This window comes from Acipenser ruthenus, chromosome 10 (genome assembly GCF_902713425.1).
Source record: "Acipenser ruthenus chromosome 10, fAciRut3.2 maternal haplotype, whole genome shotgun sequence".
Taxonomy (NCBI): Eukaryota; Metazoa; Chordata; class Actinopteri; order Acipenseriformes; family Acipenseridae; genus Acipenser; species Acipenser ruthenus.
Genome location: NC_081198.1, coordinates 9,315,195 through 9,331,423, shown reverse-complemented (window position 1 = coordinate 9,331,423; position 16,229 = coordinate 9,315,195). Strand labels below are relative to the sequence as shown.

The window sequence follows — 16,229 nt, the reverse complement described above, 5'->3', positions numbered from 1 at the left end:
CACCTATCCCCAGTGACAAGCCTCAAAAGGACCGTAATGTGTCAGAAGAAGTATGTTGGAAACCTGATAAGGCAGGCCAGCACAGAAAGGAAGCACAGAGCTCAATGTGTTTGAGGTCATTGTCAATTTCCACTTCCTCCGCCGTTACTTTAAAGAGTTGGCACAAGATGGCATGATCCTGCTGGGACGACAGATGATCAAAGCTTTAACTTGAGCACTTTACCAAGTGTTTATGCTAGTGGCATAGTGAACATACCATAAGGCAAGTAGTGGTTTCTACTGCACTCTTTAATAGTAGTTGAAAGGGATTTTTGTACAAACGATACCGTTAAACAGTTTTTGTTTTAATGTGGATATATATATGGAGAAAAAATATATAACCTTGGAGTGGTGTATCAATATGTATTTTAAATCAATTATTTAAAAACAACTTTAATGGGATACCCTTTTTGTCATTCCTTATTGTAAACAATGTATTACCATATAAAACCCTTTTGTTTTTACCCGTGTGTCACAAAGACGGCCAGAGTGGGTGGCGTCAGACCAGAAGCAGGAAGGAATACAAACACAGAGACTTGGGGTTTTGGTGAGGCTGAACGCGTGATCGCGTTCAGCATTTAATAAACAGAACAGAAAATAAAAGGTTGGAACAGACAAAAACACTGGACACGGCACTATACGCCAAAGTAAAAAGACAAACAAAACGCACTAAACACAAACGGTGCTCGGAGACAAACAAACACGGTGAGTACACACACTTATCTTCACTTTTACGATCTCTCTCTCTCTCTCTCTCTCTCTCTCTCTCTCTCTCTCTCTCTCTCTCTCTCTCTCTCTCTCTCTCTCTCTCTCTCTCAATTCAATTCAATTCAAATTGGCTTTATTGGCATGACAATAAAAATAATTGTGTTGCCAAAGCACATACATGGCATAACCAACTCAAATATACAGACAAAGAATTTTTCTTAATACTAACAGTATCCCTCCTCCTTCTATATTAATACAGTAAACAGAATCCCTCCCTTCCCCTCTATATCAAACAGTACCCCCTTCCCCCCTCTATATTAAACAGAATCCCCCCTCCCATAATTATACAATACCCCCTCCCTCCCTCCCTCCCTCTTTCTATATTAAACAGAATCCCTCTCTCCCTCCCTCTCTCTTTTCCCTCTCTAGTGTGACGTGTTCACGGTCTGTCCCTCAGGCTATGACAGGTCTCCACGTATTGACCAGCCAGTCTGGCTGTGTGTTTGTCTTCCCCCAGCAGGATTGACAGCTTCTGGGTATCACACATTTTTGGGAATTCTGGGACTAAATCACAGAATTTGGGGAAGAAAATGTCCCTTATGTTTTTATATTTTTCACAGTGTGTCAGGAAGTGAATCTCTGTCTCAACCTCTCCTGTCTCACAGTGACCACAGTGCCTGTTCTCCCTGGCCAGCCAGGTTTGCCTCTGTCGGCCTTTTTCAATGGCCAGGTTGTGGTCACTGAGCCGGTATTTGGTCAGGATCTGCCTCTGCTTTGTGTTTCTGACAGTTACCAGGTATTCTGCCAGGGTGTAATTTCTATTTAGGGTCCGATAGCACTCTAGTTTGTTTTGTGTTTTAGTATTTGTATCCCAATGGTCCAGATAGGAGTGTTTCAGGTGTTTTATAATTTGGTTTACACTAATTGGAATTGTTTTTGCAGTGCTGTCCTGAAGCTGACTGATGTCAGTGTTGCTCAGCTGAGTGAGCTTCAGGACCAGCTGGCTGAGGGGACTCTTTTCTGGGCTGAGCTCTTGGTATTGCAGGGCTTTATGATGGAGTGAGTTTGGATCACTAGTTTTTAGATGAATCCAGTATTTTAATGCTCTTTTTTGGATGTTAATAATCAATGGATAAAGGCCTAATTCAGCCCTGCATGCATTGTTTGGTGTTTTTCTTTGTAATCTCATGATGTTTTTACAGAACTCTGCATGCAGGGTTTCTGTGGGGTGTTTGTCCCATTTTGTGTAGTCCTGGTTGGTGATTGGACCCCACACTTCACTGCCATAGAGAGCAATTGGCTGAATTACACTTTCAAAAATTTTGAGCCAAATTTTGACGGGGGGATTTATATTGTAGAGCCTCCTCTTTATGGCATAAAAAGCCCTGCGTGCTTTCTCCTTTAGTGCATTCACTGTCAGGTTAAAGCTCCCTGATGCACTGATGGTCAGACCCAGGTATGTGTAGCTGCTGGTGTGCTCTAGGGTGGTGTTACCTAGAGTGAAGTGGTACTTATTTCCCTGAGATCTGGCTTTCTTCTGGAATATCATGACTCTGGTCTTGTTCATGTTTACTGTCAGGGCCCAGGTCTGACAGTACTGCTCCAGCAGTGCCAGGCTCTGCTGCAGCCCCTGCTCTGTGGGTGACAGCAGGACCAGGTCATCTGCATAGAGCAGAAACTTGACTTCAGTGTCATGTAGAGTGAGGCCAGGGGCTGCAGACCGTTCCAACACTGTGGCCAGCTCATTGATATATATGTTGAACAGTGTTGGGCTCAGACTGCAGCCCTGTCTCACCCCACGCCCTTGTGTGAAGAATTCTGTTCTTTTGTTGCCAATTTTCACACCACACTTATTTTCTGAGTACATCGATTTTATGATGTCATAGACTTTACCCCCTACACCACTTTGAAGAAGTTTAAGAAATAGTCCTTTATGCCAAATTGAATCAAATGCCTTTTTAAAGTCTATAAAGCAAGTGAATATTTTTCCTTTATTAGTTTGATGGACGTGTTTATTGATTAGGGTGTGTAGGGTGTAAACATGATCAGAAGTGCGGTGTTTTGGTAGAAATCCAATCTGACTCTTACTCAGGACACTGTGTTCGGTAAGGAAGGCCAGTATCCGGGCGTTAATGATACTGCAGAACACCTTCCCCAGATTACTGCTCACACAGATGCCCCGGTAGTTATTGGGGTCGAATTTGTCTCCACTTTTATATATGGGTGTTATAAGCCCTTGGTTCCAGGTCTCAGGGAAATACCCAGCTCTCAGTACAAGATTGAGGAGTTTGAGCAGGGCCTCCTGCAGCTTGGGGCTGCTGTGTTTGAGCATCTCAGCGTTGATGCTGTCAGGTCCACTTGCTTTTTTTGATTTGAGGGCCTTGAGTTTATCATTCAGCTCCTCCACCGTGATTGGGGTGTCGAGGGGGTTCTGATTGTCCTTAATACAGGATTCTAAATTTTTTAGTTTTTCACAAATGGCATTTTGAGTTTTTTGTTCTTTGTTTTGTATTTCTTTGTAAAGGTTTTCAAAATGTTTTTTCCAAATGTTTCCATTTTGGATGGCCAATTCTTCTTTTTTTGTTGAATTTAGGTTGTTCCAGGTTTCCCAAAAATGATTTTGGTTTATTGACTCCTCAATTTCGCTGAGTTGTTTATTAATATGGTCTTGTTTTTTATTTCTTAGAGTGTGTTTGTATTGATTCAGTGCCTCACAGTATCTGAGGCGTAAATCTGGGCTGTCTGGATCTTTATGTTTTTGATTGGATAGCTGTCTTAGTTTTTCCCTTCTAGTTTTACATTCTTCATCAAACCACTTTTCTTTGAATTTATTCTTTTGGTTGTTTTTCCGATTTACTATTTTTAATTTAGATTTTTCTGCTGCTTTTCTAAATATGTTATTCAAATCTTTTACAGCCAGAGTTACTCCTGTTTTTGTGTGTTGATACTGTGTGTTTTGAAATGTGTGTATTAGGGTTTCTATTTCATTGGTGCCAATTGCTTCTTTGTATATTTCTGTGCTGTTTGGAGCCCATCTGTAGGAATGGTTTAGATTGTACAGCTTACAGGGCTGTGTCTGTGTGTTGTTGATCTGCTCTGTTCTTTTTATGAACACAGTGATTTGACTGTGATCTGACAGGGGGGTTTGTGGTCTGACAGTGAATGCATTAATAAAGGAGGGGTCCAGGTCAGTGATGGCATAGTCCACCACACTGTTACCAAGAGCTGAGCTGTATGTAAACCTACCTAAAGAGTCCCCTCTGATCCTGCCATTCATGATATATAGGCCTAGGCCTTGACAGAGATTCAATAATTGTCTCCCATTTTTATTTACCACACTGTCATGGCTATTCCTGTTTGTGGTCATGTGCGTGTGGTATAGAGGGGATTGTCCGAATATGTGGCTGTTCCCCTGTGTGTTCATGAAGTCAGGCAGAGTGCCTGTTCTGGCATTAAAGTCACCGCAGAGCAGCACACTTCCCTGGGCCTGGAAGTGGCAGATCTCTGTCTGGAGATCATGGAAGGTGTCTTCCTTGTAATAAGGGGAGTCCGATGGGGGGATGTAGGCTGCACACAGGTAGATATCTGTTTGGCAGGTGACAATGCTATTACTCATTTTTAGCCACAGGTGGGTCTCTCCTGTTCTTATTGGTCTAATAGAGTCGGTGAGCTCCTCTCTGTACCACACAATGATCCCCCCTGAGTCTCTGCCACGTTTTACGTGTGAGTGTTTCAGGGAGGGCACTATAATCTCCCTGTAGCCTGAGGGACAGTGAGTGGACACATCAGCACGGCACCACGTCTCGTGGAGAATAATTATATCTATGTTATTTATATTTCTGATGAATTCAGGGTCTGTGCTCTTCAGCCCAAACACTGACGAACACAAACCCTGAATATTCCAGGAGCTAATTGTAAGCGATCTCATATTTATAATTTAAGCTATTTATAATTATTATCTAGAATAAAATATAATGTGAGAAACATTGAACACAAATCAGTAACATGTTTTACACTATTAAGTATTTTGTTATTATTTGTATTATTTTCTTATTCTAATTATTATTATTAGTTGTACATTTCTTTTCTAATACATTTAGAGTGGGGTGTACTTAGCTCATGATTTTGAAAATTAAGTTCAGGAGCTGCCGTATCTCCCCCATCTCAGAGCTGGCTAGGGTCCTTGGTTTGGAAGCAGCTGCTGCATAGCTGTGTTGCTGCTGCTCTGTCTGACTGCTGTGCTGGAGCTGCTGCTGTTCCTGGATCCCTCTGGGCTGGGCTCTGTTGGGCTGGGTCCCTCTGGGCTGGGCTCTGCTGGGCTGGGTCCCTCTGGGCTGGGCTCTGCTGGGCTGGGTCCCTCTGGGCTGGGCTCTGCTGGGCTGGGCTCTTCTGGTCTGTTGTAGTGTGTGCTGCCGGTGTCCAGGCTGCAGAGGCTGGTGTTCTTGGGGGGGTCTCCTCGTAAGCACAGGGCTGCGCTGTCCTTGGTGGTTGTCCGGTGTGCTCCTGTTTCGGGGGTGGCTGGCGGGGTCTCGGCCCATGGCAGTGTCCTTTAGGTTTTTGGCGAAGATCCTAACGCCTTCCTGGTCGAGGTGTACATGGTCGTACAGGTGCAGCGTGCTCAGGGTGGGGTGGTGTGCCAAGTGGACATTAGGCAGAAGGGCACAGCCTCTGGAGATGTCACTGTTGATCCTCTGAATAGTGTGCTGGGGGACGTCCTCTCTGGGCAGCAGGGTGGAGATCACTATCTTCGCACCAGGGAACTCCTTTGTGGCCTTCTCCGCTACTCTCCTTACCGACTCGGCCACATCTTCCCCCTGAGAGCCCAGGTCGTTGGTGCCAGTGTGGATGATAATGTGCTCGGGGTCTCTCAGGGTCGACTGGCACAGCAGCTGGAGCGCCCTTTCTGTAGTTGGGCACCAGAATTTTGCTACCCGGCTGCTGGGGAAGAGTCTTCGCTGGTTCAAGTACTTCCCGTTGGAGTCGATAAGAATGGCTACCTTGGAGCTGTATATTTTATTAGCCTGTCTACTCGAGGGAGTCTGTGTCTCTGGGGCAGTGTGTGTGATGTGGGAGGGAGGGGCAGTGTGTGTGGTGGGGGAGTGGGGGGTAGTGTGTGTGGTGGGGGGAGGGAGTGTCTCACTGTCGGGGTGTGCTGGGGGAGTGGGGTGTGTGTTTGGATCAGTGTGTGTGGTGGGGGAGTGGGGGGTAGTGTGTGTGGTGGGGGAGTGGGGGGTAGTGTGTGTGGTGGGGGGGAGTGTCTCACTGTCGGGGTGTGCTGGGGGAGTGGGGTGTGTGTTTGGATCAGTGTGTGTGTGGGATGATGTGGTGTGTGTATCGGTGTCGGTGTCAGTCACACAGGCCCTGCTTGCTGTAGCTCCTGTGTTCTTGGGCTGGCTGTGGTGTTGCTGTTCTGGGTGGGGGGGAGGAGGTGTGACTCTGAGTAGCTGCTCTCTCAGGCTCTGTATGCTCCTCTCTTTGCGCTGCAGCTCCTCTCTCAGCTTGGCCAGCTCGTTTCTCAGGGCCTCGTTGTCCTGCCGCAGCTCTCCCATCTCAGCTCCCAGCTCCCTGATGGAAGCCCTGGCCTCGTTCCTCACCTGCCTCACCTCGTCTCTTATCTGCTGCACGAGGTCGTTCTCTGTCAGCGTGGTCAGGGTGAGCTCCTTGAATTCTGCAAACTCCACCTCCAGCAGTGAGAGGCATTCCTTCAAGTGCTGCACTGTGCTGGGCAGTCTGGGGGTGAGCGGGGGGGTGCGGGGGGCTGCAGTGGGGGAGCTGCAGGGGGCTGTGTCTGCAGTGTGGGGGCTGCAGGGGGCTGTGTCTGCGGTGTGGGGAGCTGGCTGCTGTTCTGGGTCTAGTACCTCTGGATTTTTTTTCTCCTTCTCAGCCAGTTCTTTTAGAGCCTGGAAATCTTTCTCGAATAGTTCTAGGCTGGCCTCAGTTCCCTGAATCATAATAGTGCCATTATAAAACACATTGATGCTGAGCCTTGTGCTGTCAGGGTCAGTTTCGTCTCCTATACGCAGTTGCCTTCCTTTGCAAATCCCTCCCAGCTTGATATTACTATGTGCTGTGCAGAGGGCTGTGTGCCAGGCAGTGGGGTGCTCTGTATAGAACAGCAGGTTGGTTTTGGTCCTCTTGCCCCCAGCCAGGCTGCAGTCTGTTATCAGTGTCTCTGGGGACTCCTTCATTAGCTTGTTCTTATACAGCTTCTTTGCCTTTGCACTGGTGACCTCATCAGGGTATCGGATTACACTGCTAGTCTGGCCCCTCCCACTCTGCAGGTCTAAATTGATACATTTATCCATTCCGACCAACTGCCAAAAACCAACCGGTTTTAGCTGCTTTCAGTGACTGAGAGTTTTTAGCTATTAGGTTTTAGTTAATTTGTTATATTAAAAAGGCTTACCTTTTATTTTCCTCTTCAGTTCTTTTCTTTTTCTTTCTTTCTGTTTATTTCAATTTGTCTGTTTCTTTCTATTTCTTTCTATTTCTTTCTGTTTATTTCTCTTTCTTTCTGTTTCTTTCTCTTTCTTTCTGTTTCTTTCTGTTTCTTTCTTTCTTTCTCTTTCTTTCTTGTTTAATTTTCCTGGAGGTCTAATTTTTTTTTTCTTTTCCTCTTCAGTTCAGTTCTTTTCTTTTGCTTTCTTTCTATTTCTTTCTTTCTCTTTCTTTCTTTCTTTCTTTCTTTCTTTCTTTCTTGTTTAATTGTTTAATTTTTCCTGGATGTCTTATTTCTGTAGTAAAAGTTTTCCATTTGTTTTTTATTTGTTCTTACTGATTTATATTCTTAATTCTCACAATTAAATTTACTCTAGATTAACATTTTTTTTAGTTTAAATTAAGAGCTCATCTTGCTGCTGCTGCTCTCTCTCTCTCTCTCTCTCTCTCTCTCTCTCTCTCTCTCTCTCTCTCTCTCTCTCTCTCTCTCTCTCTCTCTCTCTCCTCTTCCGAACACCTAACTCCCGAGTGACTAAACGTGCATCTATATATACTGTTGTGCTGGGATTCAATTACTAATTAATTATTCACTTGAATCCCAGCACGTGAATTAATTCTGTGCAACCCCGTGCTCGCATATTATATTTTAAATGCACGTGCGTGATGTGCAATCCCGTGCCTAAATACAAATATACAATTTAAACACACGTGAAACACAGACCCGTTTATATCCCGTGTACCAATCTATACACCAACATTAACATACGCACGCAACATACATACACAGAACACACAACTGCACACAGGGGCGGGGCACTTTGCCACACCGTGTCAAAGCACTAGACTCCTTATTATTCTTTAAAAAATGCTGTGTATAAAATAGGTTTAAATAGGTGATATATAACATTTAAGTTATTACTGTACATTATAGTGTTTGTTCCACATCCCATATGCAGTTATTGAACCAAATTAGTTTCAGATCAATTTTGATCAGATATAGTAAAAGCAGACCACAGTGTAGTAAGAATAGTGAAACCGTGGATATCTATACTAGCACTGCAAAGACTATGGCTACTCATGGTAAATCCAGCATATTGTAGAAGTATAGTCAATTGCAATTTAACACAGGCTAAAGATTAATCCAGTCTTTCTATTATTGTTTTTGTATTTTGTAGTATTTGTGGCATTAGTGATCCCAGTACAATACAAATGGCCCAATAATGGTTTAATGTACTCCTGATTCATGGAATTAGCAGTTATTGGTTCATTAAACTAAATTACTAGAGCTATTATCTAAAATATCTGAACACTCCATCTCACTTACTTCCTCTCTACAAAACGACTTTAAAAAAAAAAAATTAAAAAAGGGAAAAAATCCTTCCAGGATACTAGTCCAGAATCAATTTTGAATCAGAATGGAAGTCAAATTTAACATTTTTAAATATTAAAAAAAAAAAAAACATAAAGATCACTAATTGCATGATGCAAAGCTGGAAGGAAAATATTATGCTGGTGCTATCAACCCTTGGCTATGTAAAATTAATTTCTAATCAGCCGCAGCATGTTCACAGAGAAGCTAACCTGTCTGCAACACTGTTTCAATGCTTGCAGGAGGTACTCATAACCAACTAACCATCTATCAAGCACTGAAACAGCAAGAAAGCACTGTAGTCTGTACACATTTGAAGGTTAGATAACTAAAAATCTGTTATTACAGCATGGTTGGAGCAATATCACATATTGTACTAGGATGATCCCTTAATATAAGACTTTAGTCCAATAGTTTAGAAATAGACCGTTGACATGCTGTATAGGGCTAAATGCAGTCATGTTTTGAGGTTTACAGAACATTCACAGTTGAACTGAGTTACCAGGTCCCCTTTTTCTCGCTCTTCAACTGATTCTGTTTTAAGAATCAATAGAGAGCAACCAAGGATCCTAATGAGAAAAATGACCTGCTTTCTTAATGATGGAGTTTCATGAATACTGGAGACCCCCACTGGGATTAGCTGCTGCTGCTGCTGCTGTTCAAATCACTGCTGGCAGAGGAAAGGGTTGATGGGAACGCAAGAAGACACACTAAGGACAAGGCAAATAGCAGGAGTTTTCATCATGTGCTACTAATAAGAATGGTAATTGTATTGAATTGTGTGCAATTTGCAATGTTTTTTTGTTTTTCTCTGTGCCTTACTTTTCAGTGCCAGGCAAGCTAAGCAGGGTATTGCTGCAGAACGAAAGCTCCAACAGTGTAGCTCTCCTAGGGTATCTCACACAGGGTAATGCCGCGTGTGTGGAACTAATAATGGACGTCATCATTATATGCTACAGCCCGATCAAATGATAAGGGTGATGAATTTAGGTTCTAAAACAAAGTTTATTTCAGAACAATAACCTAACCCTAAACCTAAGGTTCGTGGGGTATTGGTCGTGGATCATCAATTAATTCTCACAGGGTAATCACTATGTTAAGTGTCCTCCCCTCCCATACTCCCATTTCACTGCTGTCACTGCTAGTCGTAGGACTAAAGATAGTGGGATATTGATGTATGTGGATGATTGTGTTGTTTGGAATAGACACAGAAGTTTGGATAGTGGGATCAAGAAATTGAATGGTAGATTGAAGGAAATGAATTTATGGGCAAAGAAATGGAGGGTGAGAGGGAGTTATGATTTCTTGTAAGACTAGAGGAGGTATTAGTATTAAGTTTGATGGACAACAGTTAAAGATAGTGCCAGTGTTTAAATTTCTGGGGGGGAGGGGGTTGTTGGATTAGAAATTGAAATGGACACAGCAGATAGACAGATAGATAGACAAAATAATAGGAAGGATGAATTTGTTGAGGAGCATATCGGGGAATGTATGGGGAGCAAGTATGAAAACTTTGTTAATGATTTATATAAATCATACTGGATTATGAATGTATGATGTACAAGGAGGCGGTCGGTAAGAATTTGAGAATATTGGATGTGGTACAAGCTAGGGCTCTTAGAATATGCAGTGGAGCACTGTGTTCCTCTCCGGTTGCAGCGTTGCAAGTATTTACTGGAGAAATGCCACTCTATTTAAATGCTGAGAATTTGGTACTGGGTTAAGACAATGAATGGGGGAGATGAAAACCCTGTGCAAAATATTTTTGAGCCTTGTTGTAAATATGAGGTAATAAAGAGAAAAAGGAATGTGATAAAACTATTGGGTGATAGAAGAGATTTAGTGCAGGAAATAATGTATTTATTTACAGAATGCTGTTTTTAGGTTTGTATGTATTTTTAGTATGGATTCCGGCTCATATAGGACTAGATGGGTATGAGAGGGTGGATAAGTTAGCTAAAACAGCACTGAAGAAAGAGGAAGTGGATATGGATGTGCAGTATGAATATTATAAAATAATTGAGAAACAGATTATTAATAAATGGCAGAATATATGGGATAAAGAAAAAAAGGGTAGGAAGTTTTATAAGACTCAAAGTAAGGTTAAAATTAGGAAAGGGTGGTATGGGTGGGAGGTAGCATTAATAAGGCTTCTTATAGGGCATTCAACACTGAAAGGACACCTATATAGAATTGGAGCGCATGAGAATGGGTTATGTATGGAATGTAGAGCAAAGGAAACAGTGGAGCATCGGATGGTTGAATGTGTTAGAAATAGGGAGCTGAGAGAAGATATGTGGAAAGAAATTAGGGATTTTAATATTTCAAATAATTTTTTTTTTAAATGGCATAGATGATGGAAGTAAAACAGAAAACAGTATTATTGGATGTATTGGAAAATATATTAGAAAAACCAGAAGATTCAAGAATACTTAACATAAAGAGTTTTTAAAAAGTTTAAGTGTTCACAGCAGTTTTAATAGCCAAATCTGAACGCTAGGTGGCGACAATAAGTTAGATGGAAGAAGTTATAGGTCTATGGGCTGGTTGAAGACCGAAGAGGGACAACAGGTAGGATTAGCAGACAGAATAAGGGTTACACTGTGATGTTTACAGTATAAATTGAATTTTTAGAGATTGTTAAAGTTGAGAAGACAAATAAAGGTATCATGTTACTCGTTGCTTTATTTTATGTAACATGGACGCCAAAGATAAGAGTTTTGCAACTAGACCAAGTTCTGTCTGTACACACAATGATGTTTATGTTCTGTGTTTAGTACAGATGATTGCTGAACTCGCAACAATCTTTTGAAATAATTTACGTTTATTTTTTTACATTGTATTGATTATCTGTGTTTAAACTTGAAACCTGTTACAACCGTTTAAAATCAGAATACTTTTGTAACTGGTAGGTGTCTGTGCATATACTCCAGATTGAACTGGAGTGGCGTATGCTGTTCCTACTACCAGCACTGTCATTCACCTGCCTCAGTTTCATTCAAACTGGTTGGCAGGATATCTAAAGAGGGGTTCTTGTGTTTACTCTTTGATAAACTATAGCGTTGTATATACAGTATTAAGCTACATATCACTGTGAAATATATTTGTTGTAGTGGAATGTCTATATTTTGTAGACTTATGTAGATCTGTATAGTATCAATGCAAAGTGCAAGTGTACGCCAGTAAACAAATAAGATAAACATACAAACTGGGGGTCCCTTCTGATGGGTGCTGATAAAGGTTCTGTGAGGTACCAACAAGGATTCATGTGGAGCTTGTCTCTTTATCAGTCTTTTCCTGAGAGTTGCAGACAAGTGCTGCTATAATAATGTTATAAAATAATAAGAAAACATCACGTCTGTTATACTATTTGCTTTTGACCTACTTTTGTTATTATTTTTTCTAAAAAATATTGCATACATCTGTTTATAGTACATGAGGTGACATATCACGCTCATTATTACGTTTATTGGCAAATTATTTCAAAACAAACTCAAGGGCAAATAAGAGCTTGGTTAGTTGATATTTCTTCTGTTTTGACTTTAGGCTGCATCAACGATGAACAGATAGATGGCATTACAAAGATGGCTCCAGTTGTAGCTCTGTATGCCGGAAAACCAGAAATGTTGGAGAAAGTTGAGGAGATAATTCGAGTCACACAGAACAGTGATACCTGTGACAGAGACATTGGCTGCTGCAAGGTTAGCGTTTTATGCATTTATGAATTTTGCAAAGTGTTAAGCGCTGAAAAACTATATGGGTAACTGTGGCAAAGTGGTAACTGGTAGCAGGTGTATAGCAGGTGTGGTGCGGATGCAGTAATTCCAAGAACACACAGACAACTAAGTTCGGGTGAAATGGTTTGTTTAATGCTTATAAATCCAATGGTCTGATGACCAGCCAGTAAATAATAAAGCGCTGGCAATACACAACAATGTGTATTGCACAGTAATGAAAAAATGGTTGCAGTCCTGCAAACAATAAACACAGTACGAAACACACACAATTAGACACACACACGATCACAAGTCCAAAGTGAGTGCTCTCAGTGCTTGTGGTGAAGTACAATATAATACGTGCTATTGGTGAAACAAGTGCTGATAACAATGTTAATCGTCATGGTAGTGCAGCGGTGATCCAGTTTTGTGCTGGCCCTTGGCGACAGCTCCTGATTGGTGTTTAGCCGTCTAGTGCTATATTAAAAAAAATACACAGACAGTTACTAAACAGACAAAACAAACAAAAAACTCATGAACTCCTTTCTCTATTTTTTAGTTTGGGGAAATCTCCCGGTCCTTCCAGTTTCCTCGTCTCTCTGAAACCCAAGCGAAGGAAAAGATTTACAATTCTCTGGCCCCTTTAATTCGATTATGCATGACCCCTTGGTAAACGATTGCAGCTGACTCTATTGCCTGCAGCTACCTCGTTTACCTTCCAGGTCAAAACGTTCCTACAATGGAGTCTTGTCTTTTTCCAGGCTGACTGACTTCCCGACCCAGGAAAAGAACTATCAGGCCAACCTGTCCAAAGCCTTTCCCTTTTGCTACTTAGTGCCCTCACAGGTCGAGAGGGAGATTTACAACCAGAACTCATTATATTTCCATCACAGTAACAATTTTAGGTACCATTAAATACATTGCAGTTGTCTAGTTAGAGTATTTATGATGTGCAATGTATGTATTCAGCATTTCGTGCTTTTTTATGTAAATTGGTAAAAGCTATGAAAAAGACTACACTATGTAACACAATTTTTGTTCCTGGGTAGTAAGTGTTATTTCCTAATTGCTTATGCCTCAAAAGTATAGAAAATGGCTATTATTCCCCACAAACTTTGCTTTTGTGACCAGGACAGTGATATTTTGAAATGTACCTATTTCCAATGAGAAAACGGGCGAATTTGTGTCTTTTCGTTCACATAAAGTCAGAAAAAAACATGTATTTATACTAAAGTAATACAAAAATGACTACAAAAGATTTAGAAGTGAGTAGTTTTTCGAGATTTACGATTATACTGTAAATCACTTTCACGAATCAGCCCCCAAATGTAGTCTCCCATCATGTTCTCGTTATACTGTCCTTGGTAGCGGCGTTCAAAGTCCAGTATATCCTGGTGGAAGCGCTCGCCTTGCTCCTCCGAGTACGCTCCCATGTTCTCCTTGAATTTATCAAGATGAGCATCAAGGATATGGACTTTGAGGGACATCCTACAGCCCATGGTGCCATAGTTCTTCACCAGAGTGTCAACCAGCTCCACATAGTTTTCGGCCTTGTGATTGCCCAGGAAGCCCCGAACCACTGCGACAAAGCTGACACTTACTACCCAGGAACCAAAAAAAAAATAATAATTGTTACACGGTGCTATCACATCACAGAAAGTTTATGTCTGAGCTCTAATTATGTTTACAGACTCCTGGAATATTACATCCTGCATGGTACAGATGAGAAGGCTCTGGATAGTGTGATAGAGCAGCTCATGGACAAGAATAGAATGAACCCTCAGGATCTAGACAGAGCTGTGGTTGGTTAGTAAAACACTGATCAGTAATGCGGCTATATCTGTGCTTGCACTTCATTAGTAAAATCAATACACCCACAACATTATTGAAAATTAAATGTTGAAGATCGTTGTCTCAGATTTTCTGATGCATATATAATCAAGTAAGTGTTCTGTAGTGTTTGCATGGGGTGACTGGCGTTATTTAAATACATTATATCTTCCTTTTGAAAACTGCTTTGTGACAGCTTTGGTGAGAATCTGTTACAGAGGTGCAATTAATCAATTATAAGGTTAAAAATGAAGAAAAGAATCCGATGGGAATGAACATAGAATGTTTACAGTAGGAAGGAGGTTCTAGAAAAACATGTCTCCTTTCACATTTTGTAAAGCTTGATGAGAATTGTAATTAATTTGTAAGAACTTTAAAATATTTTTTTCAGGGCACTTACAGCAAGTGAAGGCCAACCTCATGAAGTCACAAAAAGAGGCGATACCTGCAGTGTTCACAAACACATGAGGTAAGCTTAATTCATTGTCATAAGCTTTGTTATTTGTTTATTTAGCAGACATCTTTATCCATTGTAAGAGTCACTTACAACAATGTCTCACCCAAAAGACAGAGCACAACGAGGTTAAGCGACTTGCTCAGGGTCACACAATGAGTCAGTGAGAGAGCCGGGATTTGAACCAGGGACCTCCTGGTTACAAGCCCTTTTCTTTACCCACCGTAGCACACAGCTGTAAAACAAAACAAAACTAATGATGTTTCAAATGCCCTGTCTTTCTGTGCTCAGGGAAATGTACTTTTCTTAAATAGTTTTTAACAATGTTTTTGTAAAGAGGCAAGGAGTAGCTGTGTGGTCCAGTGGTTAAAGAAAAGGGCTTGGAACCAGGAGGTCCCCGGTTCAAATCCCACCTCAGCCACTGACTCATTGTGTGACCCTGAGCAAGTCACTTAACCTCCTTGTGCTCCGTCTTTCGGGTGAGACGTAATTGTCAGTGACTTTGCAGCTGATGCATAAAGGTGTCTGCTAAATAAACAAATAATAATAATAAAGGGGCATTCTAGAACTGGACTTGAGACAGTTGAAGCACAAGATTCATCATTGTTAGATTTGTGTTTTTGTTTTTGTTCTAGCCTTGCCCGCTGCATTCCAGGCAGTGCTACCTGTAGTCCTGACTGAAAGCGTGTTCGATTAGGCCGTCCATAACACCGCTAAAGTACATGGATCCTAATGTACACTTGGTCCTAACTGAAATACTCCATTATTTCAGAAATACTCTTTTTATTTTCTCAGTGTACTAGTATTTTTTCTCAGTATAATGCTACATTTGCAGTTTGATATGAATAGTTAATGAAAGGTCACACTCACAGATTAGAAGGTGGGAACTTGATGTACAACTTCAATTTAAGCTGTATTATGTAGCCTTAACTGCATGGAATTGATCAGCATTGGGATTATCGGTTACAATTTTCACCTTATCTGGCCTTTTTTCTCTTTTTCACAAATCAAAATAATAAAACATGAATGTTGTGTCTGTTGTTTTAATTGATGCTGCTTGTGGAAGAGCTGTGTTTGCAGGTTGACAAAACAGTCCAAATGGGTGGCAGAAAGTTGGGTAATAAAGGTGTGGAGTAGCCATACATTTGAAGTTTGGTTAGCAAAACACAACTAGCAGTATTTCTAAATCACTCTGTTGTTCATACTAAATCAGATTACTACAAACCTACTTGAGACATTTCCTTTTGAAAAGCAAAATCATGTTCACCACATTACCAAAAGACAGCAATTGTTTTTGGCCAATCATGTGACAACTTTGGACAGCTGCTAAAAATCAACACTGTTATTCATAAACACTTACAGACCATGTGCTTTCTCATAACACCACCAATAGGGTGAAGGAATTGTTTTTGTTGTGTGTACTGGGCTTTAAACTCATTAGTACTTCAAAATCATGCCTTGTTCTGGTTCATCCAGAAATATAGGTGGTGTTGCCCTTCTGGTCCTTAGTGATACAATCAGTAAATACATGCATTGTTATTACAAAATGATAAGCAGCTAAATTCCAGGAGGTGTTAAGTAAGCTTGACATTTTTGTCTGGACATTTGCAGATGATTTTTAAACAACACTGTAAAAACCAGTTGTGCAGCAGTTTACAACTCTTTACAACTCTAG

The 16,229-nt window shown here is 41.2% G+C and overlaps 1 long non-coding RNA gene across 2 annotated transcripts; it reads left to right on the top strand.

Annotated features, from left to right (window-relative positions):
• Window positions 1–515: 515 nt before the first annotated feature.
• On the top strand, window positions 516–16,118 carry LOC117412728 (uncharacterized). Of its 2 annotated transcripts, none has more exons than XR_009329658.1 (5): window positions 516–744; window positions 12,101–12,255; window positions 13,961–14,076; window positions 14,492–14,569; window positions 15,190–16,118. It is a non-coding gene; the product is annotated as an uncharacterized LOC117412728 (long non-coding RNA). The 2 variants fall into 2 exon arrangements; XR_004663789.2 differs by lacking the exon at window positions 516–744 and adding an exon at window positions 8,426–9,317.
• The last annotated feature ends 111 nt before the right edge of the window (window positions 16,119–16,229 follow it).